The sequence below is a fragment of the Panthera pardus genome, unplaced genomic scaffold (assembly GCF_024362965.1).
Source record: "Panthera pardus isolate Hobbes unplaced genomic scaffold, ASM2436296v1 HiC_scaffold_27, whole genome shotgun sequence".
NCBI lineage: Eukaryota > Metazoa > Chordata > Mammalia > Carnivora > Felidae > Panthera > Panthera pardus.
Window position 1 is genome coordinate 117877191 of NW_026526843.1, and position 12093 is coordinate 117889283.

Here is a 12093-nt window from a genome sequence, read left to right on the forward strand (position 1 = left end):
ACGTGGCCATCTCACGGTATCGCCGTCTGCGCTCTTTTGCCAAGCCTCCACAGGCCTTGATTTTCCCTTCTGTAAAGCGGGCCGCAGTGGTAGGCGGTAACAAATAGCCACCGCCTGAAGGCACGGTGAGACTTACGTGAGGGGTCCGGAAAGAGCAAGCTGGAGCCTGAGACACAAGGAGAAGCGTCCACCCGTATATATGCTCATCAAAATATCCTCCAACACTTTCGGCCAAGTGGAAAAAGTTCATAGAGACTGTATAACCAAACACGCACACCCACAAAGCCCCACGCGGCCCAATTTCTTCACACACCATGGTGGATCCCCATAAACCCAGGCTGCAGGGGCGAGCGGGGTGCGTTAGCCCTGGCTGCTCAGAAGTGACTATTCCCCTTGCACGATAATGCCGGGTCGTCAAACACACGGCAGCCTGTTTTTATTTTTAAGTGTGCGATTTCGCCCATTGTGAATTTTTGCATTAATTTTGATTTTTATAAATATTATCTTGATCACCGACTTTTTGGTGCCCACTTAAATTTTGCACCCGAGGCAAGTCCCTGCCTCACCTCCTCCAAATTCCGGCCCTGAGTCCCTGGTAAACTCCTCTGTAAATGGTGGGTCTGATAAAACCTGGAGCTCAGGACCTCGTTTCATCTGCCTTTATGTCCTGAGCTCCTGTGCATCTGAACGCATTCTCCAGATGGACGAATCAATGAATGTGTCCCCCACACCGAGCGTGGTGCGATGCAGGTGGCCAATGTCATAGAGACGAGAGGGAGAAGCGACTGGTGGAGACTAAGTATATACAATCCAGCCTCGCCCAGGCATTCTGAGCTGTGCTCCGAGATCACGATGGACATACGAAAGCTGCGAAAGTGGGGCCATCTCACCCCCACATCTATCGAAAGGGACAGCCTTGAATGATGTGACAAGCAGCAGCTTTGAAAGCCCAGGAAGTTGTCATTCGAGGAAGCCCATCCTGGGCGGCGCTGAGGGCTAAGAGAACCCTCCCCACCCCAGAAGCCACGATCCTGTTTTCCTCTCTGACAACGAACACCGTGCAGCCTGCGGCGCGTCCTTTCTCTCTTTGGGTGCCAGGAAGCTCAGACTGTGCTAAGACAGTTCAGTGGGACTGGGCCCTCACAGTTGCGTGTGCACAGCGGTGTGCTGGCCGAGGTCGAACAGCGCAGCTCTCTGGGGGCAGAGATGGGGTGGGGGTGGGGAGCCTTGGTTGGTGGCCTTTGCAGATGCCCGCGTGCGAGCTCTCCCGCCATGGCTGGTTGCCAGCTCACTAGCCGTCGCACTTGGAAGATGACCGAGTATCTGCGCCGTACGTACGCAGGCAATACAAGTGAACCGTTTTATTGCACCTGGGGAAGGGACAGCTCTTCTCACCCTGCACGCGTTCCTGGAGGAAAGCTGGGACTCGTCCGAGCGCTTTAGATCAGATACGGGATTTTTATCAAACCGTACTGCTCCAGTACGGTAGCCACTGGCCACCGGGGGCTGTTTATAGTGAAATTAACTGAAATCAGTCAAATCTAGAAGTCAGTTCCTCCGTCACACTAGCCACGTGTCGAGGGCTCGAGAGCCACACAGGGCAGGTACAGAACAATTTCATCATCAGTTCTATCGTGTGCTACAAAGCATTTCTTTTCAACTAATTCCATTGCAATGAAACAATTTGTGTTTATTACCCAGGGGATTCTGCCTGTAATTGCAGCGTAGGAGAAGCAATCTGGCCAGAGTGCCTGTTCGCGGGCAGCGCGGAAAACACGGATTCCAGAAGGCTCCGTGCCTCTAGCCACACGTCCCAGGCAAGATGTTTCCAAATGCCGCAGGATGTGCACCGTCTGCCTCCGCACTTCCCTAGAGGCCCACAAATCTTGTTCCAGAGCAGGGGAACGGACCCTTTAAAGATGAGCGCTTCTGGGCTCGGCTGAATAATGACCCCCCCCCCAAATATATTAACACTCTAATTCCACGTGTCACCTCACATGGCAAGAGGAGCTTGGCGGCTGTGATTAGGTTAATGCTCCTGAGGTGGGAGATGACCCAGGCTTGGGGTGGGGCGGGAGGGGTCCGACGTCATCACAAAGGTCCTTATAAGAGGGAGACGGAAGGGTCGGAGTCAGAGAAGGCCATGTGCCCACAGAAGCGGAAGTCAGAGCCACACAGTTGCTGGCCTGGAAGAGCGAGGGAGGGGCCGGGAGCCAACAGATACACGTGGCCTCTAGAAGCAGAAAAAGCAAGGACATAGATTCTTTCCTAGAGCCTTCAGAAGGAAGGCAGCCTTTAGACTCCCAACTTCCATCCAGAACTGTGCGAGAATAAACCCGCGCTGTTTTAGCCACTGAGTTTAAGGTCATCTGTTACGGCAGCGAGAGGTACCTAACAGAGCCTGGACTCGTTGATTCACCCGGTTCATACCGACGGCCACGGGAAGATGTGCCAAGAGGACGGTCGTCTGTGAGCCGAGGAGGGAGAAGAACCCAACCCTGCTGGCACCTTGATCTTGGACTTCCAGTGTCCAGAACGGTGAGAAAATTAATTTGTGTTATTTAAGCCCCCGGTCTAATACATAAAGTAGAGGGACCAAATTTATTCATGGATGGACACCACTTCCCGCCTCCTTGAGAAAGCAGCTGGTTAGCCTAGCAAAGGATGAGCGGGGTCACACAGCAGCTGGGGGGACACAGGAGGACGATGGGCCAGAGGGAGGATGGGGTGTGTCCCAAGGCATCAGGAGGGGGCGCTTTATGCCACAGGAACTGGAGCAAATTTGATTTGGCCACAGTAGTGTTAACAAATTTATCATTATTATTATTATTACTTATTTTAGAGAGAGAGAGAGTATGAGTGTGGGGGGAGGGGCAGAGGGAAAGAGAGAGAGAAAATCATAAGCAGGCTCCACGCTTAGCGCGGAGCCCGACACAGGGCTCGATCCCACGACCCCGGGATCATGACCTGAGCCCAAATCAAGAGTTGGACACTCAACTGACTGAGCCACCCAGGCGTCCCTAAACGCTTTTTTAAAAAATTATTTTTAAAAAGAGAATAAAAAAACACACGGATATCCCTACAGATAATGAAAACGCGCCAGGAAGACGTGCTCACGAAACAGATGCAAAGCGTCATCTGAAGATTTCAGTGTGAGAGAAAAAAGTAAGAGAAACGCTATCTGAGAGAACAGCATGCACTCGAAGTAGAAAAACTCAGAAATGAAAGGGGAGGACTCAGCAAAGAATCAGGAACACGAGGGAGAGAACAGGAGGAACACAACAATGATAAATGCAAAACACGGTATTTTAAATATTAAAAGGGAAAGGGAAATACTAAAAATCACAAAGAAATGAGGAGCTGAAAGGGTTTTGAGAGAAAGTGACAAACATAAAAAATAGGCCAGGAAGAGCCAACAGCCAAATGAAAGCAGGAGACCTGGACAGATACTGGAAAGTGACATTAAAGAAAACCGTCAGGGGACCTGAGTGGTGCAGTCGGTTAAGCGGTTAAGCGTCTGACTTCCGCTCAGGTCACGATCTCACAGTTCGTGAGTCCGAGCCCCACATCCGGCTCTGCTCTGACAGCTCGGAGCCTGGAGCCTGCTTCGGATTCTGTGTCTCCTTCTCCTTCTCTCTCTCTCTCTCTGCCCCTCCTCTGCTTGTGCTTTGTCTCTCTCAAAAATAAATAAACATTTAGGGGCGCCTGGGTGGCTCAGTCAGTTGAGTGTCTGACTTTGGCTCAGGTCATGATCTCGCAGTTCGTGAGTTCAAGCCCCACGTCGAGCTCTGTGCTGACAGCTCAGAGACTAGAGCCTGCTTCGGATTCTGTGTCTCCTCCTCTCTCTGCCCCTTCCCCACTCATGCTCTGTCTCTCTCTGTCTCTCAAAAATGAATAAATGTTAAAAAAAAAATTTAAAAAAAAGGAAAAAATAAATAAATAAACATTAAAAAAAAAGAAAACTGTCATCATATAAAGACGTGAAACTCTGTATCGACAGGGCACACAGAAATCGAGAAACTCGTAAAAAAAAAAGAGCCAGCACCAAGAAAGAAGGTGGGAAAGACTTTGGATTTAAATAAGAAAAATCCTCTGAGTATCAGGGTGTGGGGGGGGGGAGACCAAGTCACTTGTAGGAAAATGAAAATCAGTTTCTCATGCAAGTTCGAAAGCATCCCTTCATGCCAGAGGACAATGGAGTGCCACGTTTAGGGTACTCAAGGGAGGAAAAGGTGAGGCAGGGATTTTATATCCACCAGCCTGCAGGAGCTCAGAGAATATTGTTCCCACAAGTCCTTCTAGAAGAATCTGCCCAGAACAAGCTGCAGACAACCAGAAGGAGAGCAGGCAACAGGAAGACTGATGGTGACCTATATATGCATTTACTTGTAGAGCGATGACAAAATGCTTATACGAGACAGAAGACAGGATGTAGGGGTCAGGGCCGCCCCGACAACGGGAACACTGGTGGCTATGAGAAAATGGGGCGGACGGGGAAGGGTTAGAGGAAGGCCAGTAGGCTTGTTGGTGGACTTCTAGTGATACTACCTTAAATCGGACCTCGGGAAAAAGGAAAAAGGGGGGTTACTTGCTAATTTCAACACTGTCCATAGTAAGAAACCAACAGATACCAACCACAAAAAGAGAGGCAACTACAAGGACGATATCAAGACATTAATATAAGGAAACCATTAGAATAAAACGTAGGGACACCTGGGTGGTTCAGTCGGTTGAGCGTCCGACTTCGGCTCAGGTCATGATCTCACAGCTTGTGGGTTCGAGCCCCGCGTCGGGCTCTGTGCTGACAGCTCGGAGCCTGGAGCCTGCTTGGGATTCTGTGCCTCCCTCTCTTTCTCTGCCCCTCCCCCGCTCATGCTCGCTCTCTCTCTCAAAAATGAATAAACATTAAAAAAATAATTAAAAAAATAAAAAGCCCTCCAGCTAGTAGAAGATCATTTTTAAAAAATGATGGAAATGAGATCAGAGAGCAATAAATAATATTAATAAATGTAAACAGCCCATCATAATTCACGTAAGAAGGTTAACACATTTTTAGAGTATCTAACAAAGCAGAACGTAACAATCTCCGCGGAGACAGATGCAGCTGAAACAAAACGACTGAAATAAATGATGTACAAGGAAAGCCCAAACACAATGAAAGGATCACATTCACAATATCGGGGAAGGTGGACTTTCTGGCACAAAGCGTTCGGAGAGACGAAGGCCATTTCACGGAGGGCGAGGTTACAACGCACGACGAAGACTTTGAGAGTCACTAACGTTTGTGTGCCCGATAACAAGCAACAGCTTTCAGAAGGGGAAACTACCGGTGACAGAAGGAAAAGTGAAACCCTAACAGCCATCCTCCACGGGTCCGAGACGGCTCAAGTAGACGAGACGTGAGTAAAGACCCAGAAAACCCAGACGTGATCTATGAAATGGGGCTTAGGTGTGTATGTACGTGCAGTGGGTTGAATTGTGTTCCCCCCCGCCAAGTTCATGTCCACCAGAACTGCAGAAGCGGACCTCAGTTGGAAATAACGTCTTTGCACGTGGAATATTTAACGATCTTCAAGATGAAATGTACAGTGGGCCATAAATCCAATGACTGGTGTCCTTTTAAGAGAAAGGAGAGGGAATCTGTTGACACGTGAAGACGGCGCAGAGCTTGGAGGGACGCAGCCACAAGCCCAGGGCCACCTAGAGCTACCAAAAGCCGAAAGAGGGAGGAGGGCTCCTCCCCGAGAGCCTCCAGAAGGAGCGGGGCCCTGCCCGCACTTGGATCTCAGACTTCTGGCCTCTAGATCTGTGAGGGAACAAGATTTCTGTTGTTTGAAGCCACCTGGCTTGTGGTAATGTATTACGGGAGTCCTAGGAAATGAATATCAAATGTATGCAAGTATAAATCAATCAGCCAATTTCTAAACCCTAACTATACAGAATGTGCTGCTTGTCATGGAACATTCATAAAAAACGACTATCACAGGCCACAAAGAAAACCTGAATACGTTCCGAAAAATAAAAATAACACAAACAAGATTTCTCTACTTTGCCACGAAAGTAGAAATCAATAAAAATCCGTTAAGACCCTTGTATCTGGATTTTTTTTTAATAGAACAGGCCAGAGGTGGCTTTTGTTTTTTTTTTTTAATTGCTTTTAGGTTTTATTTATTTATTTTGAGAGAGAGAAAGAGAGCAAGTGAGGAAGGGGCAGAGAGAGAGGGTGAGAGAGAATCCCAAGTAGGCTCCATGCTGTCAGCACACAGCTCGATGCGGGGCTCGAACTCATGAACCATGAGACCATGACCTGAGCTGAAATCAAGAGTCAGATGCTTAACTGACAGAGCCACCCAGGCGCCCCTCCAGAGAGACGTTTTAAAGACATGTTAATAATGCTTTGGGGTCAAAGCGGACATACAAAGTGAAATTCTAGAATTTCTTAGTTATAATGATAATGAAAACTCAACAGATGAGTTGACAAGAGAAAACATAGAGCACTAAATTGGTTTAGCCCTATACAATTTCAAATAAACACACCCAACTCAAACAACTACCCAAACGAGGCAACTAAGGAAGATACAAGAATACAAAGGATCCATAAAAACGAAAGCAATATTTCATGAGTTGTAAGACAGAAAAACAATAGAATAAGTAAAATCAAAAGTTAGTTCTGGGGCGCCTGGGTGGCTCAGTCGGTTAAGCGGCCAACTTCGGCTCAGGTCATGATCTCGCGGTCCATGAGTTCAAGCCCCGCGTCAGGCTCTGTACTGACAGCTCAGAGCCTGGAGCCTGTTTCGGATTCTGTGTCTCCCTCTCTCTGACCCTCCCCCATTCATGCTTTGTCTCTCTTTGTCTCAAAAATAAAAACAAACGTTAAAAAAAAAAAATTAAAAAAAAAAAAAAGTTGGTTCTATTTTTTTTTTTAAGTCAGCTCTACCCCCAACGTGGGGCTCAGGCTCACGACCCTGAGATCAAGTCACAAGCTCCACCAACTGAGCCAGCCAGGCGCCTCAAGCTGGTTCTCTTTAAAAAAAAAAAAAAAAAAGAAGCCCCCAAATAATTCAGTAACTGACCAGATCAAGGGGAAAAACAAGGGAGAAAACACACGTACAGAGAGTCGGAAATGCCAGGGGGAAAGAACAGTTGAAAGGAAGGAACCGCTAAACATTGTGCCGTGTGCTCTTGACAAATAAAAGGGAAAACATGTGAAATGGATCATTTTTAAGAAAAATACAACTTAACCAAAACTGACCTCAAGAGACAGGTCTAAAGAGCTCAATTGCCATAGAGGAAGTAGAGAAGTGATTTAAAGAGCTCCCCTGTGATTTCAAAAAAAAAAAAAAAGAAAAAGAAAAAGAAAAAGAAACAGAATGCACCCAAATGGTTCCCCAGCAGAATTCTTTCAAATTTACTATCTCGGAGCCAAGAAAAAGAAGAAAAATTTCCACATTTTCTTTAGAAACTATAGTATTGACCCTCAACGCGGCCAAGACTGCACTAAAAAAAAAAATTAGTGTAGCAATGCAAAAATCATAAATATAATACTAACAAACCAACTCCAAAGCACATTAATGCTTATATATCATGGCCAAATGGAATTTATTTTACAAAACGTCTCTAATAGGAAACCCAGGAATATAATCAATCATTCTTAGAGCTTAGGAAAATGATACGATCATTTCAATAGATGGAGAAAAGGAATTAGAAAAACCCAATACCTATTCATGTCGAAAATACTCAAGAAAATAGAAATCGATGGGCTCATCCTTAACATCAAAGCGTGCGTGTGTGAAATTCATCTCCTGAAGCCAACATTTTATTTAATGGGGAAACGCTAGCTTTTCCAGTGAGGTCTGAGAAAAAGGTCTATAGCCTTGTATGTAGAGTATTTATCTTATCCCTATTTTCTGTCTTTATCCATGTTAAGACAGACTATAAAAATAGGCCAAAACCTATCAAAAAAACATCTAAAATATAAACGAGTAAAACTGTAAAGCCTTCCTGAAAGACATAATATTAGTTTTGAACAAATGGAAATACATAACACATTGTTGGATAAGACGATTCAACACCATAAAGATGTCAGCTTTCCCTCATCTGTAAGTTTAATACAATCCTGGATAATGATTCCATCATTTCCCTCCACTCCGGGGGCTAGACAAGTTGATTATAAAATCCATTTGGAAGCACAACTAAGCAAGGATCGCTGAGAAAATGCTGAGAAAGAGAGAGAGAGGGAGAGAGGGAGGGAGGAAAAGAGGAAGGAAAGAAAGAAAAAGAAAGAGTCAGCCCTAACACAATAAAACAGATCAAAAAGCTTCTATAATGAAGGCAGTCTCCAACACACTTAGACTCTGCTGAGGTATTACTTCTCATCTCTGCAAGTGGCAACCGCTCGCAAGGTGACACCATGCTATTGGTGACGGTGTGGGGAAACTGTCGCATACAGGGCCGGTGAGAACACGAAATGGCACAGCCCCCAGCAGAGAAATGAGGTGGCACCCCGCAAAATCCCAGACGCATTGACCCTGTGAGCTGCAGCTCCCGCTTCGGACCGATCCCACCGAAACCCTGGCAAAAATATGAAAAGATGTCTGCAGAAGGCTTTTTCGTTGCGGGGTTATTTTTAACAGCAGCAGACTAGAAACCCCGGGGGGGGGGGGGCGTTGCATAAACCGGGGCACATGCAGGGGGGCTGGGCATCTGGTGAACGTAACTCGCATGCGGGATGGACGTGAATTTGGGGGAGCCGGTGGGGGGGGGGAGGGCAGATGGTAGTGCGTCCAATGGTGGCCCTCTTTAACCTGTGAACACGACCCTGTTTGGAAAAATGAGTCTTTGCTAAGGTAATTAAAGATCTTGAGTTGAGATCATCTAGGATTAGCCGGTGGGTCCTAAATGCAAGAACATGTGTTCTGAGAAGAGACAGAAGAGGAACAGAGAGGGTGATGAAGATCGGGGGGGGGGGGGGGACTGGGGGCGTGGCTCTACCACCAGGAACCCAGGAACGCCAGGGTTGCAGGCAGACCCCAGATGCTCCCAGACCCCTCCCAGATGCTGGAAGAGGCAGGGAGGATCCTCCCCCAGAGCCTTCAGAGGGTGCCCAGCCCTGCTGACTCCTTGATCACAGACTTCTGGACTCTAGAACTATGAGAGAATAGATTTCTGGGTTGTTTTTTTTTTTATGTTTTACTTTATTTTGAGAGGGGGGGAGGGGCAGAGAGGGAGAGACACAGAATGCGAAGCAGGCTCCAGGCTCTGAGCTGTCAGCACAGAGCCTGACGCGGGGCTCGAACTCATGAACACTGAGATCATGACCTGAGTCAAAGTTGGAGGCTTAACCGACTGAGCCACCCAGGCGCCCCGATTTCTGTTGTTTTAAGCCACGAAGTTTGTTGTAAATTGTTACAGCAGCCAATACAGACGTTGGTGACCTCTGAGGTACATTTGTAAGTGCAAAATGCCAGGCGGAGAAAAGTGTGTTTGGTGTGCTACCGTTTATCGGAGAGAGGAGTGAACACAAACACAGATGTGGACGTATTTGTGTATATGCATATATTCACACGTATATATGTGTGCAGCCTGCGTATATGCCTGTGTATGCATTTACATATGCCTATGTATCTGCTTATATTAAAAACTGAACAATGCAGGAAAAGGCAGTATTTCCTAAATGGTGACCCATAAGGAGAGGGAAAAAAATAGGGTAGAGGCAAGAGTAAAAACAACTCCTTTGAATACACCTTGTTTGTCTTTGGAACCATGTCAATATTTTACATAACTAGAAAATAAAATTGAGGAGCGCCTGGGTGGCTCCGTCGGTTGAGCGTCCGACTTCGGCTCAGGTCATGATCTCATGGCTTGTGGGTTCGAGCCCCGCGTCGGGCTCTGTGCTGACAGCTCACAGCCGGGAGCCTGCTTCGGATTCCTTGTCTCCTTCTCTCTCTGCCCCTCCCCCTGCTCGTGCTCTGTCTCTCTCTCTCTCTCTCTCAAAAATAAATAAACGCAAAAAGAAATTTTTTTTAAGAAATAAAAATAATAAAATAAAATAAAAATGCAAAGTCCAAAATAAAGCGAAACACATGTGCCCAGCTGATAGTCACGTAGGATGGAAAGATTCCAAGTTACTTTAAAACACGGTCAATTTGAATACATATTCCTAGTGAGGTACACCTTAAAATAACTGGGGGAAAAATGCCAGTTTCTAGTTACTTATATTATTGGTGGTCGTGTTGGTTCCGTTATTCTGAAACTGTGGTGTGTGTACGATACAGGATAAAGAGAAGGAGTAATTACATGGTATTTTCTCATCCCTTTATCCTGAAAAAAAAAAAGAAAGAAAGAAAATATTGCCTACCTATTTAAAAGGCCTAAAAACAGGGGCGCCTGGGTGGCTCAGTCGGTTAAGCGGCCGACTTCGGCTCAGGTCATGATCTCGTGGTCCGTGAGTTCGAGCCCCGCGTCGGGCTCTGTGCTGACAGCTCAGAGCCTGGAGCCTGTTTCAGATTCTGTGTCTCCCTCTCTCTGACCCTCCGCCATTCATGCTCTGTCTCTCTCTGTCTCAAAACTAAATAAACGTTAAAAAAAAATTAAAAAAAAAATAAATAAAAGGCCTAAAAACAATGACCAGCCCAGTATCGGTAAGTGCCTCTAGCACCAAGAGACCCAACCCTCAATGGAGAAATGACCATTTCCGGGTCACGCGGGATAGCAAGGGAGCCAGCTAAGGCTGTTCCCCAAAACCAAAAAGGACCCAGGAGCCAACCAGGCAAGGTCCCCCCGCCAAAGACAGGGGAATTTAAGCATCGATAAGGGTAACAACTCGAATGGATTAAAGCACACCAACCATGTTTAAACTGTGTGTTGATAACAACGATACTAAGAAAACCGTGTGAGCTTTTTTTTTTCAAAAACCAAGAACAAATCGGTGACCACTGCATAATGCTAGGAAAGCAATCCACTATTTTCAGAGCTGGTCGAGAAAAAAAACTAAGCACCTATCTTGCTTTACCCATACAAACTGTACCACTAGGTTCTCTCTTTATAAAGGTATTTCAAAGTAAGTTAAAAACAATTGATAGCGTTCGAATATCCTCACTTTGCAACCTTAGTGAGTTATGGATCTAGGTGTCGATTGGCAACGGTTTCCAACGTTACAAAAAAGACACTGCAAGCCACCAGATGGATGAAAATAGAAATTCCTGCCACTCGTTCTCCGCCCCCGCCCGCCCCCCAAAAAAGGGAAAGCATCTGATCAAAAGGGAATCCGACCAAACTTGTAGATTCAACAACAGCTTTTCCCCCCATAGTATTTATTAATGGAAAATGAAGTTCAGAGGAACACTTCAAAAAATTTTTTTAAGTTTATTTTGAGAGTGCGAGTGTGAGCGAGGGAAGGGCAGAGAGAGAGGAAGACAGAATCCAAGCAGGCTCTGTGCCGTCAGCGCAGAGCCCGATGTGGGGCTCAAACTCATGAACCGTGAGATCGTGACCTGAGCCAAAACCGAGAGTCGGACGCTCAACCGACAGAGCCACCCAGGCACCTCCAGAGGGACGCTGCAAAGGCCAGAACACGGGAGGCTCGGAGAACATGCAATCTTATTTCTTCAACAAATTATCAGGGTGTGTATGTGGGGGGGTGGCGCGGGGTGGAGGGATAGATCCTGTAAAGACAGACGCAACTACAAGGAGATACGACTTCACACCTACTAGGACGGCCATGGTCGAAATGACGTAACAAGCGTCGGCCAGGATGTGGAGAAATCGGGAGCCATGCACACTGCTGGTGGGAATGTAAAATGGCGCGGCTGCTTGGGAAAACGGTCTGGCAGCTCTCCAAAAGGTTAACCACAGGGTTACCGTCCGACCCAACAGCTCCACCTTTAGTACAGGCCGAAGAGAAAGGAGAACATACGTCCGCACAAAGACTTGAACATGAATGATGGAAGCGGAATTATTCATACTGGCCAAAGAGTGGAAGCAACCCGAATGTCCGTCGACTGGTGAGCGCATAAACAACACGTGGTCTATCCGCACAGTGGATTATTCTTCAGCAATAAAAAGGAATGAAGTCCTGACGCCTGCTACAACGTG